The following is a 6,968-nucleotide window of genomic DNA, read 5'->3' as shown; positions in this document are numbered from 1 at the left end:
GCTCTTATAAACCAGTTTGTGAGTCTCGTAGAGTTTTCTACAACATTCTTTTTCCAGCCTGTCAGATTCAGATACTGATTCCACCCACCCACCCCCGCCCCAGGAAGGTGCTTTTTTATAATTGTTAGGCAAATGTTCTGTTTCGTTGAGGAGGACTGATGGTTTTATAGTGGAAAGCTGCCAATCATTTCGATCTGAATGAATGGTCCCCGAACTCATTTTGCTTAGATTCATTTACAGTCATCTGATCAGAACGATTTTCCCTTTTCATTTTAAAACCAGCAATCATTTGCCAGTGCTGCCTTTTTGTGCCAGTGAGATATGAGGCAGAAGATACAAAAGGCCTAAAGACATTTATTTTGAAGGCTGACTGACTCAATAGGGAAAAGGCAATGGCTTTTTTCACCGCTGTGACTGTTCTCAAAAGCGCACCCTAAAATGAAATAAAAGCTTCCATTTCAGTCTCCGTTGGCTCAGCAGGGCACAGGCATTTGCATCACAAATGGGTAGGGGCAAAGTTTAGTGCTGTCTAGACTGTCTCAATGCCTTCCATTTGGACTGAGAGTATGAATATTGCTATGATTGACACGTCTGTGTCAAGTTATGGGATTCAGGTAAATACTGAGGATGTGAAGAGTGATCTTTTGGAGATTGTGGCTAAGCTTGCATTATCTATCTAGTTTTAATTAATTTCCTGCCTTCAGTTTGGTTGAGTTCCCATGGTAGCTTATAAAAACACACACATATTGCATACAACAGGTAAAATTAAAAACTGTCACCTGCTGCATTCCAAAGCTATTTCAAAGATATACCAGGGAAGATGAGTGAGCTGTAAACAGATGGAAATCAGTTAAAGAAATCAGTCAGTGACCAACTCTGCACTAATCTCCTGAAAGTGATAGTTCTAAAAATGAAAGTCCCTTTTACACATTCAGAAATCTGGGCAAACGTGATGCATGTTGGGTTGCAGAATTGCAGCTTATCCATCCCTGTTACCTCCTCGGGAACCTGAGGGGTGGTGGTGGTGGTGGGCAGGATATAACTTTGCGTGAGTTTACCTGGTTTTGGAATGGGTGAATAGGTCTAAGGACATCAGGTAGTTTCTAAGCTTAACAAGGGAAACAATATAATACAAGTTTTGCACAGATATGACAAAAGAGATGTTGCAAGTCAAGACTATTCTTGTCTTTCTGTAAGTCCTAGGGAGTCCCTTTCCCTTGTATTATGAATGTAATTAGTGTAGCAGGGCTAGATTTTGAAATGGTGACAAGAAATACTTATGGAAACAACAGAAACTCCTAGGCTTCAATCTTATACCTGGGAGTAAGCACCACTGAACTAAATAGAACTTACTTCTAAGTACACTAGGGTGTAATGCAGCTGGGTTGCAGGGCCGTTGGGTGCCGACGGACCAGGTTTCCAAGCACCCTGGCTCTCGGCAAGCAGCTGGGAGCAGCCTTGCAAGAAGGAGATAGTGAGACTGGCTGGGGCACACACAGTGGCAAGGATGCTGGCAGTCAAGCCCTTGTGTGCATAAAGCCCTTGTGCGTACAAGGGCTGGACTATCAGAGTCCTCGTCACACAAAGGAGGGGTGGCTCGGCAGGTGGGGCGAGGTGAGCTGGGAGGCTCGCCAAGTGGGTTCGGGCTGCACAAGTGTGGGCAACAGCTCATAGAGCTCCTGCACAATCCAGATGGAGGTGAGTCCATCTGTCCTTACTTTTCTCTGCCTCCTGGCCTCTCTGTGTTAGGCTTTTAACTCTTAAAATTAGTTTTCTCTCTCTCCCCAACTCCAGCCAATCAGGAGGGCAGCTTCTTGTTTATTTTTGCAAAGTCAGTTTCTATTTTCTGAGTTAATATTTCTCTCTCTCTCTCTCCCTCTCTCCCCCTATGACCTTCTGTTGAACTTTATAATCTCCTGACTCCTCTGAGCACAACTTCCCCAGCTCTGTATTTTAGCTTAACATTTGACCTCTAAATTATTAACCTTTTGCCTGAAACTGACTAGCATGCTTGCATGCACGCAAGTGTGGCGCGCGCGTGCGCGCGCGTGCGCGCACACACACACACACACACACACTCAGTTTTAACCCCATAATATCCTAAAACCAAAAGGAGACAGTACTGTTCCTTTACATACGGGCTTAAGGCTTCCATATCAGAGACACAATCCCCCAAACACCAGAGATATTTTGTAGGACGATTATGAAAAGCAGCAAAAAGTAAGATGTAGAAATAGTGCTCAAATCTACTGCTAGTGAAGTAACTGAACTTTTAGTTTCAGACGAATTTGACCTTCAGGCTTCAACCTTATTTAAACCTGATGGATTTAAGCTAGATGGAACTGCCATGGTTGCCGCTTAATTATTGGTGAGTCAGATGCAAATGAGATCAGCACTGACTCATCTTCCTGGATGCTTTCCCCATAGCGATATATTAAATGCATAATTTGTGAGGAAAGCTCTTCAGCCTATTCCTTATGCACTGTAGTTATGCTCTTTAATTAATTGGCTATTCTAATAGCTTGCTGTATTGGTTATTACTCTTAAGGCCTAAACATCTGGTAAATTTCTCTTGTAAATATGGAAATGAATAATTGAAACAGATTATCTTCAGATGGAGAAACTAACTTCAGAGGTAAAGTTCGCCATAAGGACAGATCAACTTCTCCAAAATTGAAATTAAGTATAATCAAATGGAGAAACAAATTTCAGAGATGAAGTTAATGTTAGGAATGGACCAACTTCTCCCAAAGGATATATAGCATGAAACTGAGGTAGGGGTGTATGGATTCCCCACCTTCTGTTCCAGTGGGGAATCTGTGGGCAGGGGGGGGGTGATCTGTTCCCCACCCTCCGGAATCCTCCAGAGCGTTTCCACACTGCTCGGATTCCGGGGCGGGGGACTGGCTTGGGGGCGCTTACCTTTCCTCCTGCCAGCAAGAGCCATTCGCCTCCTCCCTGTCCCCGCCGATTGCCTTAAAAAAAAAGTCTTTTTTTTTTTAATGGAGATTGGGAGGATGTGCCCATAGACTTATACGAAAATAGAATCAGGAATCTTGCGTATACGTCTATGTGTCCATAGGCTTATATACAAGATTCACCGCTCTATTTTGCGTATAAGTCTATGGGCACATCCTGCTGATCTCGTGTGCCTGTAGACTTATAAGCAAAATAGAGCGGTGAATCTTGCGTATAAGCCTATGGGCACATAGACTTATACGCAAGATTCATGACTCTATTTTCATCTAAGTCTATGGGCACATCCTCCCAATCACCATTTTTTTTTTAAAGACTTTTTTTAAAGGCAATCGGCAGGGACAGGGAGGAGGTGAATGGCTCTGGCTGGAAGAAGCACCTGAGTGCCATTCTGCCTCCAGTCCTCCTGGAGCAGAGGTAAGTGGTCCCAATCTGCTGCGGATTCCTGAGGCCGGATTCTTTGGAATCCGGCCTTATTTGAATCCGCAGCGGATTTCTCTGACATCCCTAACTGAGGCGTTCAAATATCATAGAGTGATGATATCCTTGCATTGGGGCCTGAATGGATGGAATCTAAGTGAATAAGAAGCACCCTCCAGTGATATATGACCACCCCTGTCAATCTGCCATAATTCAGGCTTCTACTGTGCCACAAGCACAAAACAAGAAGTAAAAATATGTGCAGAGAGAATAACTTAAGCACCTGAACCTATCCACAGAGCACAGACTACACAGCAACAGGCATGAGTGAAGCATTAGGGAGGTGCAAGAATTTTATTTCCATTTGTACATCATGTGACTGCAAGCCGGAATTTTGAAAAATGTCCGCAAATTCCTGAATTTGTGATCGTGTTTGGAAAAATGTGTATTTTTGTCTAATTTGGCCCCCAGCTGCAACCACAGTGAGGGGCAAAAGGCTAAACTCCCATACTAGGGTCCCAATCCAGTTTGTCCCCTCCCATTTAATTTGAATAAGAAAAAAGAACAGCCATAGCTGCATGCTATGTATTAAAAGTAATGCTTAATTTGACACTTAGTCAAAACATAAACAGAGCCAAAAGTTAAATTTGCACACATGGATTTGGTCAAGGAATTAAGAGTTTAAATCCAGAGGCAGGATGATTAGGGCCTGATGAATGTGTCCAAACTTTTCCTGTCATTGCCTGAACATTTTAACTGAGGCCTTGCCTACTAGTGTTACAGAAACTCCCTTCAGAAAGTCAGTATTCCTGTAAATTAGTGCAGCTAGGATGATTTAAATGCAAACAAGTGAAATCCATAAAAATGAGGGAAGCAAAAGTTAATGCTTTTAAACCTTATGATGTGATCTTTAATCAACCCTGATAGTATATTTAATAGAATTGCAGTCTTCTGCCTGTCCTCCAGATTGGGGCTCCCATCCAAGCCTTGGTGATTTTACAAAATATAGCAGGCCTATGTGGAATCAACTTTCTTTCAATATAGGGTTTTCAAACTCTTAGTTGGAGAGCCCCCCAAAGATCAACAGACCTTTCTGAGCCAAAGCCTTCTTCCATCTAGGGCAGGCTTCCTCAACCTGGTGTCCTCCAGATGTTTTGGACTACATCTCCTATCATCTCCAGCCAGGATGGCCACGAGAGGTGTAGTCCAACACATCTGGAAGACACAAGGTTGGGAAAGGCTGACCTAGGCCCTTTTTCGCAACCAAGTCCAAAGTATGACAAGTATAGTTACTGCATATGCAGCCCTCTGGGCAGCTAGTCATCTATAAAGTCTTCCAGAAGAATATTACAGCCATGCTGTTCTGTACGTTCAGCAAGGGTCGCTAGCTGCAATTTCTTTCTTAACAATGTTAATGATGCTTCTCCTTTCCCCCACTTTTCTTCTTTTTCTTTCCCCTTATTTGCCCATAAGGACTGATTCTATAATCTGTTATGATGATGTGTTCAGACGAGACAAAAGAACCAAGCAAGAAAAAGTGTGTTCCCATCCACAGGGGATGCACATATAAAGACAGCTTACATAGGTTTTCTTCTGCCCGTAGACCCAGGAAAATCAACTATGGAAGGATAACCATCCATGCTGGTTGTCTTAAGTCACCCTAATTGGACAATATTTCTATGCTAATTAAAGAGACATCTAAATTTTAAGAATAGCCTGAAAATTAATTAAGGCAGAGAAATAAGAGAAAATAGATGCAAACTTCTGTTGTTTCTGCAATTTGACAAGACACTTTGCCTTATTGATCACACACATTATTTCTCATTATTACATTTCTCTCTGATGCATGATATAGCTTCAGCAAGAGTACACACACACACACACACACACACACACACACACAGCTTCTAAACTGAGCAGCTCTTGTAGATGCCAAATAGACTGAGGCTTTGGACGAGTTCAGAAATGGGCAATATTTAGAAATTGAATAACCATTTCATATATTTCAAAGTAGGGATGTACGGACTGTGTAAAATCTGGTCCGTCTGTGTTCCGCAGCTTCTCAGGCGCCTTTCATTCCGTCATCTGCCCACAGACGGATGCGAATATTTTTTTTCATCATGCAGAAAAATTTGGAAATAATTGCATAAATAATTACGTAAGTATTTACATAATTTACCTCAGTATGTATCATTTAGTGTATTGTCCCTAGGGATGTACGAAAGTCACTTACCTGGTCTCGCAGCTTGCTTCGCGGTGGGGGGGAGGCGCTTCGCTTCTAGCCCCGAAGTTCAGGCTGGGGGGGGAGGCTTCCCGCCTCGCCCGGCCGAAATTCAGGCTGGGGGGGAGGCTTCCCGCCTCGCCCGGATGAAATTCAGGCCGGGGAGAAGCGCCCCGTCTCCCCGGCCGCGAACTTCAACAGAAAAGTAAAAAAACACAATGCCCCGTGATAGGCTACGTGACGATTTACGTAGCCTATCACGGCTAGATCTGCAAAGTCAGCCGTGATAGGCTACGTTAATCGTCAGGTAGCCTATCATGGGGGCATTTTTTTTTTTTTACTTTTCTTGGAATGGCGGCTGCCGCCCCCACCCCTGTCGAAGCCCTGCCGAACCGCCGCTGCGACCCGCCACCGGGAGCGACATTCGGGAAAGGTAAGTCCCATCCTGGGGGGGGGGTGTGGGGGGCAGGGGGTGCGGAGAATTTCTCCCCAAAACTACTTCGGGGGGCAGAATACGTTGGCACTCGGCCCCCCGAAGTTTCGGCGAGAAATTCTCTGACACCCCTAATTGTCCCCCATTCCTTTCAACGTTTTCTCAGCAGAAACGTATGGATTTTTCTACAGATTTAGATGCGTAAATTCTGGGAAAGTAAAAAAATCATCCAAAAGTCCATGGGCTCCACATGGCCTAAGGGGGGCACTACACAGTAGATTCTGCAGGCCGGATTCTTAGAAATCTGAGCTCATTTTAATCCTTCTCGAAATTCTCCAGCATCCCTATTGAAAGAATGAGCTGTCTTTGCTTTGAGAAATGTGTCTTAAGGAGGCAAGCAGCTAGGGGCAAATGAACAAGCAGCTAGGGTAAAGCTTACTTTCACTATGCCATAGTAGTTGCAGCAAAGTGCTAGATCAAATCAAAACAAAATACTTTATTTATTTATTTATTTATTTATTTTATTTCATTTCTATACCGCCCAATAGCCGAAGCTCTCTGGGCGGTTCACAAAAATTAAAACCAAACAACACACAATAAAACAATTTAAAATATACAGAACATTAAAACCACAATATAACAATACAACCACAATAAAACCTAGCAGCAGTGCAGGAGTTTAAAATACAGATTTAAAACAGCAAAGATAAAAATTTAGAAAGCTAAAATGCTAAAATGCCTGGGAAAATAAAAAGGTCTTCACCTGGTGCCGAAAGGAATACAATGTAGGCGCCAGGCGAACCTCACTAGGGAGCTCATTCCAGAGCCGGGGTGCCACAACAGAAAAAGCCCTCCTCCTAGTAGCCACCCGCCTCACTTCCTTTGGCAGGGGCTCACGTAGAAGGGCCGCTGATGATG

The sequence above is a fragment of the Heloderma suspectum genome, chromosome 4, assembly GCF_057233095.1.
Source record: "Heloderma suspectum isolate Gila_16-S chromosome 4, 16-S_ref, whole genome shotgun sequence".
Lineage (NCBI taxonomy): Eukaryota > Metazoa > Chordata > Lepidosauria > Squamata > Helodermatidae > Heloderma > Heloderma suspectum.
The sequence above is the reverse complement of the archived record's forward strand: the minus strand, read 5'-3'. Positions refer to the sequence as shown.